Here is a 16,240-nt window from a genome sequence, read left to right on the forward strand (position 1 = left end):
GTTCAATGCAGGCCTACATTGCATGAGACCTTTTACATTATGAAGGGCTTGACATTAATTAATGATTTTTTTACTTGGTCTGTAACACCATGGGCCAAATAGGTTACTGTAAATTGCATTGTATTGTGTTGCATGATGCAAGAAACCACTTAGCGAAATACAATTAATTATTATTACCATATAGAGAATTAGACAATGTAGGCTACCCCACTTCCTATTGGCTTTTTTGCATATTCAAGCCTGTCTCAAAAAACAACACTGCCCCTTTAATTAAGACATAAGCTTTTTACCTGACTGGCTTTTCAAAGACAGCTTGAAATGTAGCATACACATTTTGTGCTCTTGTAGGAAGCAGTAACTCCCTATTGCTGACCTATAATTATCTATAACTGGGCTAATAACTCACTAACTAGCAAAGAATATGAACAAATGTGCACACGCGCGGGCCTGCGCTCTGATCTGTACTGATCTGAAAAGCGCTCTGGCTCTGCCTACAACAAAATCACAGACTCAATCTTGCAAAGTTAGATTTATTTTGGTTTGTTGCATTGAAAAGGGGCTGATACAATGTTGTTTAGATCATAGAAAACTCAGTGAAGTTAAATCTCTTGCAGCTCTGTGCTGCCTGGCATTTCTTATGTGGGGCAGTCCTGGAGGAGATGCACGGCCGTGCATGCGCGCAGTTTAGAGGGAACATTGCACTGAACCAAGAGGTTGTGAGTTCAAATCCCAGGTGAAGACATGTTGAATAATAAATAATGTATAAATAAACATACACAATGTAATGATGTATATTAAAGTGTGTCAAATATGTAAGTTGAAAACACTTGTTTGTTAAAAGCACTGTTTGAGTGTGTTTCTTAACTACTCATTTTTGTTTGCAGGACATCACCTGTGAAATCGCATGTGAAAAATATTCACGAGTGAAAATTAGAGATCCACATGTAACAGATTAGGTGATCACGTGAAAATCCACATGTGAAACTTCATTTGAAATCTCATCACATGTGAAGTGTTCCAAAAACATGGTTTCACATAATTTCACGTGTGGAATTTTACATGTAAAATCGTGAGGGTTAGTATATAATGTTATGGTAGTGTGGTACTATTAGACATTATCTGTCCTTGCACCTCCCTCCCCCACCTACTCAACAGACACAATCAACACTGCCAAATATGTGACAGATTACTTTCTCTGGCACACACACACACACACACACACACACACATTCTCTTTTCCACATTCATCATGCCCACTCTCAACTCTTTTCCACATTCATCATACCCACTCTCAACGTAGACAAAGGGAGGCTCAACGAATTGTTGAATCCCCTCCCACACAAACACACCCACACCTGCTCTCAATTTTTACCATAGAGAAAGATGTAGAGGATCTACAGACCAAATCACCAAATCACCAAATCCCTTCAGAAAGTATCCCTTCTCCAGTCCAGAGGTAGAGAAGAGTAACAGTAACAGACATGTTAGAGTTTCGTATCATGTTCAGCTCCTCATCAGACTATAGATTTTGGGTCCATTCCATTACTAATTCATGTTAAGGGTGGACCCTCCCTCTCCCTGAAGGAAACCTGATCGAGATCAATAGGAATGACCTTTGGCTGGGCTGGTCTGGTGACCTTGGGCTGGGCTGGTCTGGGCTCTATTCAGCAGGGTGTAATGTCACACATCATTACACAACATTCAGATAGAAATGTATTGTTTAGAACAGACATGATTATCTGTCAGGTAAATAGGGGGATCATGTTAGCTCTATTCATTACATTTCTATCTGCTTGCAATGGTCTGAATGTTTCACCTCACTGAATACACCCCAGTAGGGAATCCTGATGGATCTCTCCAGGCTTCAGTTTTATTAAGGGCTGGATTCAATCCGTATTACAAGAAGTATTGAGGAAGATCCGCATTTTTGCTCGATTGAAATTTAAAGGCAATTTTCCCCTGTTTGCGGAGACTGCATTCACGGTAAATGCTGCATATGTCCCTAAGGCCGGGATTCAATCCGAAACAGCACTATAGTGCGTTTGACAATTCAAGGTCATTTCCAATTGAGCCGACATCTGCAGTGTTTACCTTGAATACGATCTCCGCAAACTTTAACAGCCGCATTGTCTCCAAGCACGATCGGATTGATTCCTGGCCTAAAGCTTTATTACGCAAGCAAATACGTGAAGAAATAGATAACCAAACCAGGGGTATGTAGTTGATGTATTTTATTGTGAGATGGGGAGTCATAAAAAAAAAAAAAAAAAAAAAAGATCACTATAAAAATTATCATGGATTAAAACAAGGACATATAAAAGAGGTCGTGGCCTTGACGTAGTATATGTACAAAGTAACAAATTGGCACAAATAAAACACAAAAAATTTCAATATTATTTTGGCTTGGCAAAAGGACAGGTTCATGGTTAAGGATCATCCTTCAATACAACAGCACACTCATGCTATTAGACATACAGTTAGTTCTTAAAGAGTTTCAGTAGCTTCATATTAAAATGGGAAAAAGGTTCAAATTAACATGAGAATGAATGGATTTAGAAAGGTAACATGTTCCAATTTCAGGCTTGTGGGGTGTGTTGACAACTTTATATAGTAATATCATTTATTTTTGTTCTAAAACATACTTCAAAATGCCAGAGCTTTTTTTATTTCCCACCTTTGTTGTAGTCAGTTTACCTTTGAAATGATTTTCATACTAAAATATATTATTGTATTAATACAAACTACAGTATTGTACACTACATTGTGTAATAAATAACCATAAAGAAATATAAAAAAAAAGACATAAATATAACATGTTTCTATAACTAAACAGATAACCCATATCATTGGGAATGGGAAAAATACTGCCTTTGCTGAAAACATATAGTACACACATTTTAACATAAAACAATCCAACAACAAAACAACCAACAACAAAATAATACTGACAGGTAAAAAATATTGTCTGAATAACCATTCTGGGATCATATTTGCCTACTTTTGTTACCTGAAGAGAGCACGAGCGTTTCACAAGTGTTAAACAAGTGCACTGGAACTGGACTGGGGAAAATTATACATTTCAAGGCAGGAAATACTTCAAAATCATGTTTCATCGTTCCGTTAAAACATGTGCATTGTAAGTCATTTTAGTCATTGATTGCTCTGATTATAAAAGAGGCAGATCTTTTATCTCAAATATATAATTCATGTCTAAATTATAATTCACGGTAACGCTATAATCTACATCAGGACTAGTGGTAGTGAGCCAAAATCAACAGTATCGGCTGAAAGAGTTGACATGTTTGAGCTGCTATCAAATCTGGGCCTCGAAACAACCTGACAACAGCTGCTAAGGAAAAACAGCAGTATTCAATGGCACTTTTGATATGCATCATGTCTTTTGGTTTTGCATAAGGCTGGGAGTGGGAATAGGATTCAGGGGGTCAAATGATCTCACAAACGTTCTTCTTTCTTCTTCTGCTTGATCTGATTCTGCACATGTAACACTGTTGATAACAGTTTGATGAAATGAACAGACGAACATACAAACAAACCATTTAGAACAAAGTAGCAATGCAAACTCCTTCCATACTCCCCTTGTCTTCTTCATCTATAAGGTAATCAACTACTGGAACATCATCATGGATGAACTCATCTCACAATAGTTTTCTTCTTTAAGGCTCACAATCCATGTACAACAAAAGGTATGCTAACATAATCAGCTAACGTGCTGATGATGTATACTGTAAGTCTAGTGCCATAACACTGAAGGGTAGACAACACAACTGTTAGTGCCATAAGTAAACCAAGCCACTTGTAGTGCACAGGATATTTTTTCCTCCAACTTAATAAAATACTGATTTTTTTGTTCATTGGCAATAAAAAGGTATAGAAATCTTTCCCTACTGTACAGGTTTTTAAAGGTTAAAATATGAGGGATAAAATTAGTAACACTGATAAAAAGAAATGACCCAAAATTGTTTTAGTAATAAAACATGATCTAAAACGTGTCGGCTCTAGCTTCCAAAGTCCGTATAATGCATTTTTTGTCGTTAAACTTTGTGTTTTAGTTTTTTACAAATTAATTTTCTAACACTGAAAATGTTTCTCCTCCTGTGGAAAAAGCCACTAGTATTTTTTCAGGCACACCTGGATTCATACACAGTAGTGAACTGAAATGCAGCGTCCAAACTTTAGCTCTCTCTCCTCTCCCCCAATGTCATGGGGAGAAAAAGGATCCTTCCATTTCATAGAGGAAGAAGCACAGGTCTGGTTCCTTCCTGTTTTAATTTGTATCTCCTTTCTCTCCTGTCGGTGTCTGGTTCTCGTCTTCTGAAACAGTGTTCCTGTTTGTTTCACCTTCATTCTCTTTCATGACCTCACTTTCCTCCGCCTCCCTCTCCCCTGACTCTTCCTTGTCCTCCGAGGTCACTCCTTTCTCTGTGTCTATTGTCTCCTCCTCCTCCACCTGCCTCTCAGCCTGCTCCTCCTCCACCTGCTTATCAGCATGCTCCTCCTCCACCTGCCTCTCAGCCTGCTCCTCCTCCACCTGCCTCTCAGCCTGCTCCTCCTCCACCTGCCTCTCAGCCTGCTCCTCCTCCATCTGCCTCTCAGTCTCCTCCTCCTCCACCTGCCTCTCAGCCTGCTCCTCCTCCACCTGCCTCTCAGCCTGCTCCTCCTCCACCTGCCTCTCAGTCTCCTCCTCCTCCATCTGCCTCTCAGTCTCCTCCTCCTCCACCTGCCTCTCAGTCTCCTCCTCCTCCACCTGCCTCTCAGCCTGCTCCTCCTCCACCTGCTTCTCAGCCTGCTCCTCCTCCACCTGCCTCTCAGCCTCCTCCTCCTCCACCTGCTTCTCAGCCTGCTCCTCCTCCACCTGCCTCTCAGCCTGCTCCTCCTCCACCTGCTTCTCAGCCTGCTCCTCCTCCACCTGCCTCTCAGTCTCCTCCTCCTCCACCTGCTTCTCAGCCTGCTCCTCCTCCACCTGCTTCTCAGCCTGTTCCTCCTCTTTCTCCCTGTTCTCCTGTACCTCCTCTTGCCTTGTGTCTGCCTTTTCCCTTGTAACCTCCTCTTCCTCCTGCTCCTCCTTTACTTCAACCCCCACTACTCCCTCCTCTTCCTCTTCTTCTCCTTCCTCCCCTTCACCCCCTACCACTACTCTCTCCACTCCCTGCTCTTCCTCATTATCTCCCTCCTCTTGACCAGTGTCTTCTTCCCTCTCCCCCTCCTCCTCTTCCTCCTCCTCTTCCTCCTCGTTCCCTCCCTCGTCTCCTATCCGCACCACCTGTATATCATCCATATCCAGAACTCTGTCCGGATCTCCCTCATCCTCCTCCCCTGCTGCTGTCTCCATGTCCTCCTCCTCTCCCTCCTCCTCGCTCTCCTCCTCGTCCTCCCTGGTGCTGCTCCCTCGCTCGTCAGAGTCCAGGTGGGAGGAGGTGGGCCTGCTGTCTGACTGCTCCTGCTGCTCCCCTCCCAGGCCCAGGGCCAACCCCACAGGACTCTCCATCTCCTCCTCCAGCACCTCCTCCCCTATACCTCCCTGACCTCCTTCCTGCGCCTCTTTCTTGCAATAGGAGTAACGGTGGTTCATGTGCTGGGAGTAGGAGCCCGAGTGAGAGAAGCGCTTGCCACACTTGTCGCACTGGTAGGGTTTCTCTCCGGAGTGGAGACGCATGTGTTCTATCAAGTGGTGCTTGTGTTTGAAGGCCTTCCTGCAGATGCCGCACTCGTGGGGACGCTTGCCTGTAGCACAGGAGAAAATAAATATACAGTAAATAAAAATGTATATGAGGCAGAGTGATAAAACATTCAGGGTCGGGTTATTTATTGAGTGAAATCACAGAGTAACACTGATGGGCTTGTAACAGGGGTTGCACCCTCCTTGAAAAATACAAGTTAAACTGTTGTAATTCCCCAGACTGTTGTGCTCGTGAAACGGTTTCGATTATTGTGCCAAAGGTCGGTGAAACCCATATTATTTATCATCACGTATCCATGGTAAATAAAGCAAACAACACAACACAAAACAGGACAAAGTGAAGTCACAGCAGGTATCAAAGTCATAAAGACAGAACGCCTCAGAGTGGGTTGACCTGTGCTTGGCCACAACACTACCCATGTTCTCATTTCAAATGACTAACAGAGCTCTGTTACAACATCTCTTCAACATTTCATACCGGAAGGTAATGTGGTTGGCAGGGGGAATTCTGGTGGAGTGTGTGTGTGTTTATTGGGTAATAGCTGCTGGAATAGTGATGTCCTCCACCCTGTTGCAATATACACTGATGCAGTCAGTGTGTGATTTCTGAAATTTCCCCCTTCAGTTTCACTTTGCCTCATGTTTTCCTGAGGTCTCTCTGGGGAGGTGCAGTGAGGTTGATGTTCAGTAGGTACGAAATGGAAGAAAACGGTCTGAAATGGGGACATTTTATTTTTCAGTTGCAAAGCGATTCACTGCACGTTGCACCCTAAAGAACATGACCTAGGTTTGATTGATCTAGTCCCTGACGTACCCGTGTGTTCGTATTTATGTCGGAGCAGAGAGCTGCTCTTCTGGAAGATCTTGTCGCACAGGTCGCAGGCGTACATCCCGCTCTCAGTCTTCCTAATTTTCTTCCTGGAAGGGGCAGAGTCTGAGTCATTCAGCTCTTCCATGGTGGACACGCTCTCTGAGCTGGTATCCTGACGCTCCTCCTGAAAAGCAAATATAAATACAAATATAATGTATTATGACAGATGTAATATGTGTGGATATATGTAATATAATGTTTACTGTTTTCGGAAGGGATTTGGTGGAGGTGTTTTTTGGTTTGTCATTCTGTTTCCCAAGGAAAATAGCGTGTCATGAAGTGCTGGTGTAGGCTGACTAATACCACCTTCTTTCTATAGCTGTCAAGGTACTATAACCTCATCAGAACCAAACTGCTAGTAACAATTTTTATTAGCTGAGTGAAAAAGACCATCACGATGATATCATCTCACCTTGGAGTGTTGACCCTGAAAACCAGTCATCACCATCATCATGACTCATCAATGGTGAGTAAAAAACCTTCAGAAAACACCCTTTACTGCGTCCATTCCTTCCTGGGTGTAGGCTGCATATGGATGCGTCCCAAATGGCACCCTATTCCCTTTATAGTGCACTACTTTTGACCAGGGCCCATATTGAGCCGGGACGATACCAGTGTCACGATCATTTTTCCATGGCAACAATGAAAACACGAAGCGGACCACCTCTTTGGTCCTTTAAAAACCTGCTGTATGTAAAATATTGTGTGCTATAGCTTGGAAAATAAATACATGTGACTCTGGATGACGACATAATGATGTTTGTTTCCAACATTAGGGCTGTTTTCCTAAAGAAGTTACATTCGCTAAGTGTTTTGTTTCTTTGCCACAATACTAACGAGTATCGCGAAACTGCTATCGTCAGAACCCTAATAGAGAGAATAAGGTGCCATTCTACAACTGAGTATTCAACACTGAGACACAGAGAGAGAGGAAGTGCAGCGCGGTAGCATCAGCATCGTTAAGGAACTGATATATAATACCTATACGTACAGTGAGGGTTTTTAACAAGGCATGCCTTATCCCAGTCCACTTAACAGGAAAGCATAATACAACAACAAAAAATCAATGGTGAGACAGGAGGCTGGGCCTTTAAACAGATTCCTACTGATCAATAGGTCTCTACAGTAAGTGCTGCCTCATGCCTTCTGGCTGGGTGACAGACAGCAGCAGCTCAGTGCTGGGCTGGGGGAGTGATGGCATTTCTATCCATCATTATGGCTCATTTAGTGTCCTGGCTCTTACTTCTAATACTGCTGCATTAGAGTTTTTTGGCAGAATTCAGAATGGCACTTTCTGTATATAATGTATCTGGGATTTTTCCTCTGTTGTATATCTGCATGTTCGACATTTTAAAAACATTTTGACACTAATACTTTTAGTCATTTCACATTTTGAACATTCACAAAATCATGAGCTGCAATAAATGTGTTGGCAGTACACTATAGCTTGAAACCCCACTTGATTTTCTTCCACCTCTCTCTCTGTCTTTCACCCAAGAGCGAGGGAAGAGAGGAGCGCTAGATCTCCTCCCTTGAGTCCTCCTGTCCACCTTTAACCCTCCTCCTCCCAGCGTTGAAACTAAACAGTTCATCACAAGAGACACAGACAGCGGTGCCAAAATACCACCGCCTCCACCCAGAGCTACAGGAGAGAAACTCATTCAGCTGAGACTGAGGGGAGTTCCCATTTCTCCAGCTCAATAGGTGGAGCTTAACCTTCTCATTATGGCTTAACTGCAGTGGGCCAGATCCAAGAGAACTGAAGCACTAAAGGGGCTATAGATGCTGAAGTGTTGAGGATGGGATCTGTCCTAGGCCTTGTTGTTTTACTCAAAGCAGATGAGACACAGGTAGAATGAGATATAGGATGAATGATTATACTGAGAACTTCCTATTCTTCCCGTACCTCCTCCCTCACTAAACATGAGCCAAGTCAGTCAGAGAGGAAAAAACAGCAACATACCAGAGGAGAGACTCAGCAAGAAAACATGATTCTCAGTAATGCACATGCAATACCAATCATGCTAGACTGTTTTCATGTAATTTCTCTCTATCCGGCAAACAAATTCCTATAGTACACTCTTAGAAAAAAAGGTGCTATGTAGAACCTAAAAGGGTTCTTCGGCTGTCCCCATAGGAGAACCCTTCGAAGAACCCGTTTTGGTTCCAGGTAGGACCCTTTTGGTTCCAGGTAGAACCCTTTTGAGTTCCATGGAACCCAAAAGAGTTCTACCAAAAGAGTTCTACCCGGAACCAAAAAGGGTTCTCTTATGGGGACAGCCGAAGTGACCTTTTGGAACCCTTTTTTCTAAGAGTGTACTCCAATCCAGAAATCCACATAGTTAAGGCCATACACACACAGCAGATGCTTTTCTTGCAATTGACTTGAAAAGAGCATCTGCTAGGCCTTTGTTAATTACTAAAATGTAAATGTAAACTGTGCTGTTGCTTTGTCCTTGGGGGTCCAGGCTGGGTTCACCGGAGGCTGGTGAGGGGAGGACAGCTCATAACAATGGCTGGAATGGAGTAAACGGAACGGTATCAAGCACATGGAAACGCTGTGTTTGATAAGTAAAGTAAGTAAGTAGCCTTGCACGAGCCTTGGCTTGTGCGAGCCAGAATGGCTCATAGGAGCAAGAGCCTATCTCCTGTTTCTGTAACGTGAGGCTGTGTTTGATACCGTTCCAATTATTCCATTCCAGCCTATTTGAGCCCATCCTCCCCAATTAAGGTGCCACCAGCCGCCTGTGGCTGGGTTACTGAAAAGCATATTGTGACAACTGTTGCTGTGAAAAAGGGCTATATAAGTACATTTGATTGATTGATTAACCAACCTTGATGCCGTTGATCTGCAGTGTGGTCTTCTCCTGTGTCTCTGTCCCTGCAGGGCTGCTGGCTGTAGCTGTAGTGGTATAGGTGTAGGCCAGCTGTGGGATGAGGATAGTCTGGTTGTTACTGGTGGTAACCGCCCGGAGACAGGGCATGCCTGCACGGCCCTGGTCAGTGATGGCATAAATGGTCCCGCTGGGCAGCTGAGTGGTCATGATACTGATGGGGTTGGCACTTTGTGGGCTGGCGGTGTACAGGGACACAGGTTGGCTAGTCACCTGGTGGCCGGCGATCAGAAGTTCTTTCTTGGTTGTGCAAGTCTTCGTCAAGTTCAGGGGTTCGTCCTGATGGGAGTAAACAGTGGCGTGGTAGGTGGCGGCGGCTGCGGCCTCCTCTCGGGTGGGCTTTGGTAGAGACAGGTCCAGAGGGCCATCAGTGCTGTCCGATGAGGAGGGTTTGGCTGGGACGGGCCCCCCGGCAGTCAGGTTTAGTGGTGTGGGGGAGGCCGGGGAGCGCATGGAGCCGTTAACCTCAGCCGGAGTGGCCTCGGCTGGGCTGGACTGCATCATGGTGGGACCCTCTGTGTTCTGCTCTGGTCTTACCTTAGGGGACACAACTGTGGCCCCAGGACTCTCAGACAAGGGTCCCTCTTCCTCAGACGGAGGGGTCGGAGCCCCTAGTGAGACCTGACTTATCTGCATCTTGTCGAACCACTTCTTGACCACGTCGGTGGGCAGGCTGACTGAGTCTGAGATCTTGCTGACCTCCTCCTTGGTGGGCTCAGCGTTTAAGGCGAAGTAGGCCTTAAGGAGGGACAGGAGGTTCTTGGGCTGGTTCCCGACCCCCTCGGACAGTACCGACTCTGATTTGTCCCCATTGATCCTGAGGCCTGAGGCTTTCTTACAGTGCTCGAGTGCGTGGAACGAGTCCAGACCGCCGGGGCAGTTGTCACAGAGCAGGCAGGTCTTAGTGGTCTCCTCTCCCTCCCCATCCCCCTCCCCCTCCCCCCCCCTCCTCCTCGTTTTCCTCTTCCATCTTCTCTTCTTTGCTCCTGGGGGGCCTGTTGAGTGTCAGGTCCTCTGGGAGTCTCTGCTGGGCCTTGCTGCAGGGCTCTATGGCAGCCTCGGCCTGGGGCTGAGCCCGGGGCTGGCCTGGCATTGTAGGCAGGGTCTGAGGTTCCTTCTTCTGGTTCTGGGCAGTAAGCTGGGTCTGGCTGGGGTCCAGGCTGTAGTTGATGATGATCTTGGTGGCGTTGCCGTCCTGGCCGATGATGGGCAGACTGATGGCTGAGATGAGCTGCTGGTGAGGAACACCCGTCGCCCCTGTGCCGGTCCCTGCTGCCTTGGTGTTGTTCTCCAACATCTGTCTGATCATGTTCCCGTCCACTGCCACCTTCAAGATAAAGATGATAATGGTTTGTTCATTGTTCAACAAATCATTGTACAAATAGCAACAAGCAGCTCATTACAAGTAATTCATGAATTGTAAATTGTATTTGAACTGATGATGCAGACAATTACATTGATGGAAGCTACAATCTATGTGCAATATTAAAGCTGATCTACCCCCTAAAAAAAGTTGCATTTGAACTACAATGAAATGATTAAATACGGAGTACTATTTAGTCCTATTACAAGTTTACAAATCACCTTCAAGATGTTCTGCAGGTCTGCCAGGTTGATGCTGATAGGAGATACCAGACCCATGGTGGGGAGCATCACTGCCTGCACTGCACCCTGCAGGGGGGCTGCCGCACCCCCGTTTAACACCCCTCCTCCATGACCGTTCACTCCCGTCGTTGCTGGAGTCACCGCCATGGCCTTGTACTCATAGTCCACTGGCTCACTCTTGATCTGATTGAGGGGTAGTTGCTCCTGGAAGGGTTTGTCCCAGATCTGTGTGGAGGAGGGTGAGGCGGGCATGGCTGGGGACGGGCATTGGGAGGCCTTGGCGCCGGGCCGGGGGCGGCCGTTGACTGCTGAGATCACGCTGATGCACTTCTTACTGCTGATGTGGGAACTGTAGGAGCCCGAGTGGGAGAAACGCTTCTTACAGTTGGAGCACTCGTATGGCTTCTCTCCTGTAGAGACAGACGGCCATTCACAGACACACACATGACCTCCATTAGGAACAGAGCTAAATGAATAAACCTCCCGGGGAAAAAGGGTCTAATGCATTTCAATGATGCTTAAAGGCTGAGGTTAATGGCACCATTGGGAAATACTCTCTAGTTGTTGGCCAGAACCGCCAAAAGAAACACAATTATGTCACATTAGGATGCCGCACAATGCTCTGAAACACAATCAAGGACACATAAAAAGTTACTAAACATAAATATTTGTTTGATAGAGGCAGAAACATCTGTATGGATGGTGTGGCCAATAGAAACTCACTTCTACAATTACCCCAAACTTTTTTCCACATAATAAAACACACACGTGCACATACACACACACGTGCACACACACTCACACACTGAGGGGTCCACTCACCGCTGTGGATGCGTAGGTGCTCCTTCAGGTGGTGCTTGTACTTAAATGCTTTTTCACATTCGGTGCAGTTGAATTTTCGGTTGACCCCCGACTGCGTCACGTGCCTCTGTCAGACAAAGGGAGAGAGGGGGAGGGGGAGGGGATGGTCAGTTCACTTCAGTCACACACTCATGAAAACAGGCACTTTGTACTACTTTCAATTAATGAAACAACCACTTTAAACAATGGCTAAAAACAATGGTTAAATACCAGGATATTAAATTCATCATGGATGTGATCAACACTGAGCACATGCCATGTGCCTACTTAACCCACTTCCTGGGTTTTGGACACGAAGTTCACATCACATTACCTTTTATCTACACTCTTAGAAAAAGGGTTCCAAAAGGGTTCTTCGGCTGTCCCCATAGGAGAACCCTTTTTGGTTCCAGGTAGAACCTTCTGTAGAAAGGGTTGGACATGGAACACAGAATGGCACATGGCATGTGCTCAGTGTTGATCACATCCATGATGAATTTAATATCCTGGTATTTAACCATTGTTTTTAGCCAAAAAGGGTTCTTCAAAGGGTTCTCCTGTGGGGACAGCTGAAAAACCCATTTAGGTTCTAGATAGCACCTTTTTTTCTAAGAGTGTACACTGGTCAAAAAAATCCTGTTGTTTTTTCGGTAACATAATGGCAGCCAGTTACCTGTAAGTTACTGTAAAAAATTATGTTACCGTAAGTTTCTTTGGAATTTACGGTAACATACTGTACTTAAAAAAAAAAAAAAACATAACTTACAGGTAACTGGCTGCCAGTAAGTTACTGTAAAAACAACAGGTTTTTTTTAGTGTACAAAATCTTTACTACACACTACGCAGTGCTGTAGCTAGTAGTTGACAAACTATAAGTGTTATGTATAGGGTTGTGTCTATAGGTACCTGGTCTCTACCAGCTTTGTGGGCCGTCATGTGTCTCTCCAGCTGTGTGCGGTAGGCAAAAGTGTAGCTGCAGTGGGAGCAGCTGAAGTTGTCCTCGCTCTTCTCGTGGCGCAGCTTGATGTGCTCCTTCAGGGACGTGTAGCGCTTGTAGCCGCGTGAGCAGTAGGGACAGGTGAGGAGCTGGGAGAATGCATCCGGAGTGCCTGGTGGGGGGAGTAGAGAGACGGGGAGGGAGGGAGCATGAGAGTGTGTGTGGGTGTGGAGACGTCTGTAGACTAATCAGAGGGTCAGTAGAGAGTAAGGGTTATTTGATGTGGTTGATTGACAGACGCTGTTTCACCCATTTCACCCAGTACTGACCGATCCTCTGTTAAGACTCACAGAGGGTCTATAAACACTAACTACATGACAGATGCTGCAACATACTCTCACCTGCTGGCTGGATACTGTTGGTTATTCATTAGTAACATAACAAGTGTCACAACACTTCTGCTCTCGGAGTTGGAAATGTGCAATCAACAGCACTAGTTTACATGAGTAACATGATTAGTGTATGTGTCTTTAAAATATTGGAATTCAAGGCCTATATCTTTTTTTTTTTAAACACCCATTGGTTTCAAATGAATGCCCAGACGTTGGATAAAAGCCTGCTGGAAACACAGTAGAACACGGTAAGGAGACATAATGCACACCTAGCTCCAGTTCCACAGGGTTATTATGCTCCACTGGGTCCCACACAGGTAAAGTATTACCTGTTAACAGGTGATGTATTAAGCCTCCCTGCTGGCCAGGTGAACCTCTCAGGATGTGAACACACACAAATTATCTCTCTCTCACACACACATATACACACACACACACACATTATCACCCAGGTAGGTACTAGTGACTCATCACTCACACAGACGTGTTGCTGTTTGCTGTTTTCCTCCTCTGGGGCTGACAGGTAGCAGCCAAAAGCCCTTAACCCATAAAGAGCCTAGTGTGTTTCCATTTACAGCAGCGAGAGAGTGTGTGTGTTAATGGGGGGGGGGGGGGTTAACACCTTTAGAGGAAGAGACCGAAGTCAGAACAACACAACAAGGTTTTGCCCGGAGGCATAAAACCTGCAGTCCCAGAGGTGGAGGTGTTGTGTGTGTGTGTGTGTGTCTGTGTGTGTGTGTGTGTGTGTGTGTGTGTATGTGTGTGTGTGTGTGTGTGTGTGTGTGTGTGTGTGTGTGTGTGTGTGTGTGTGTGTGTGTGTGTCTATTCATTCCTTTTTTTCTACTGCATGTGGTTTGTTATTTTCCATCCAGACACACTGTATTTTCTTTACTCAACTATTCTATAAAACATGTGACTAATTTATTCACTGATCTGAAATGGCGTGTGAAATGAAAATGCATTTGGTTGGTGCTTGTGCAATATCCTCTCTGTTGAAATATTAAAAATAAATAAACAGAGTATGGCATTTGAAGTACAGTATTTTCTCAAGGGGATAATAATTGATTACTCTGAGGGGTTTGTGGTGATGACGCTGGCCACCTTCACGCTGAGGGATGGGTTTGTGGTGATGATGCTGGTCACCTTCACGCTGAGGGATGGGTTTGTGGTGATGACGCTGGCCATCTTCACGCTGAGGGATGGGTTTGTGGTGATGACGCTGGCCATCTTCACGCTGAGGGATGGGTTTGTGGTGATGACGCTGGCCATCTTCACGCTGAGGGATAGGTTTGTGGGGATGACGCTGGCCACCTTCACGCTGAGGGATGGGTTTGTGGTGATGACGCTGGCCATCTTCACGCTGAGGGATAGGTTTGTGGGGATGACGCTGGTCACCTTCACGCTGAGGGATGGGTTTGTGGTGATGACACTAGCCATCTTCACGCTGAGGGATGGGTTTGTGGTGATGACGCTGGCCATCTTCACGCTGAGGGATGGGTTTGTGGTGATGACGCTGGCCATCTTCACGCTGAGGGATAGGTTTGTGGGGATGACGCTGGCCACCTTCACGCTGAGGGATGGGTTTGTGGTGATGACGCTGGCCACCTTCACGCTGAGGGATGGGTTTGTGGGGATGACGCTGGCTACCTTCACGATGAGGGATGGGTTTGTGGGGATGACGCTGGCCACCTTCACGATGAGGGATGGGTTTGTGGGGATGACGCTGGCTACCTTCACGATGAGGGATGGGTTTGTGGGGATGACGCTGGCCATCTTCACGATGAGGGATGGGTTTGTGGTGATGACGCTGGCCATCTTCACGATGAGGGATGGGTTTGTGGTGATGACGCTGGCCACCTTCACGATGAGGGATGGGTTTGTGGTGATGACGCTGGCCACCTTCACGCTGAGGGATGGGTTTGTGGGGATGAAGCTGGCCATCTTCACGATGAGGGATGGGTTTGTGGGGATGACGCTGGCCATCTTCACGATGAGGGATGGGTTTGTGGTGATGACGCTGTCCACCTTCACGATGAGGGATGGGTTTGTGGTGATGACGCTGGCCACCTTCACGCTGAGGGATGGGTTTGTGGTGATGACGCTGTCCACCTTCACGCTGAGGGATGGGTTTGTGGTGATGACGCTGGCTACCTTCACGCTGAGGGATGGGTTTGTGGTGATGACGCTGGCTACCTTTGTTGTGGAAAATAACCACCATACTTTGTTACAAATAAGATCTTACAGAGTTTTCGTTGCATCAAGAAATGACTTTATTCAAGTTTTCAACAAAGCCGATAACCGTCTGCAGAGGGGCACGCATTCTTAAGGTCTCCCTCCATCTTATATAGTCCTCTTCAGTTTTCCTGCTCTTTTATTGCTCCGCCCACTTCCTTTGTCCCTGAGGACGGCTGAACTATTACTCCAACCAATCACCCGCTCCCCTGTACCTCACCCCCTCAAGCTGTAATCAATCAAGAAGATACCAAGGAGACAAAGGTCTTGCCCAAACACTAAGTACTACATCAAATTGTTTATCTATGTCTTGAACTGTTATCCTTATGTCTATGATCCATCTGTCTTTTTATTTTATTATCTTAAGGTCACCGTTACCCCATGTGATTTCCCCATACTCCTTGTGCTGGTTCTTCCCAGACCAATAACCATTTAACCCTTGTATTTTAATAGTGATCCCTTTCTGTATTTGAGTTATGGTTCCTGCCTGTGCAGGAATATACATTCTAATCCTGTCTTTATCCCTTCTATGTCTTGTTCTTCTGCTCTTTACTATTATCAGTACCCCATTCCCCTTATTCTCAGGGAACTAGTCAAGGGCAGAGAAATCAATGATGAGGATATCTGGTGCGTCTTGGAGGTCTGGAATCTCTCGGTGGTCTAGAATGTCTTGGAGGTCTGGAATCTCTCGGCGTTCTGGAAGGTCTTGGAGATCTGGAATCTCTCTGCGGTCTCTTAGTCATCAGTTCCCTCACTCTGGTACAATGGTTT

General features: G+C 45.7%; 1 pseudogene across 1 annotated transcript; it reads right to left on the reverse strand.

Moving 5' to 3' along the window:
* Positions 1 to 2,254: 2,254 nt before the first annotated feature.
* Positions 2,255 to 13,012, reverse strand: LOC311109408 (zinc finger E-box-binding homeobox 1-like; annotated as a pseudogene). Its single transcript, XR_014615905.1, has 6 exons — positions 12,815 to 13,012; positions 11,891 to 11,996; positions 11,048 to 11,478; positions 9,404 to 10,790; positions 6,513 to 6,693; positions 2,255 to 5,742 (listed from the first exon to the last, which is right to left on the reverse strand). The product of XR_014615905.1 is annotated as a zinc finger E-box-binding homeobox 1-like (transcript).
* Positions 13,013 to 16,240: the final 3,228 nt, after the last annotated feature.

This window comes from Coregonus lavaretus, assembly GCF_964263955.1.
Source record: "Coregonus lavaretus genome assembly, chromosome: 34".
Lineage (NCBI taxonomy): Eukaryota > Metazoa > Chordata > Actinopteri > Salmoniformes > Salmonidae > Coregonus > Coregonus lavaretus.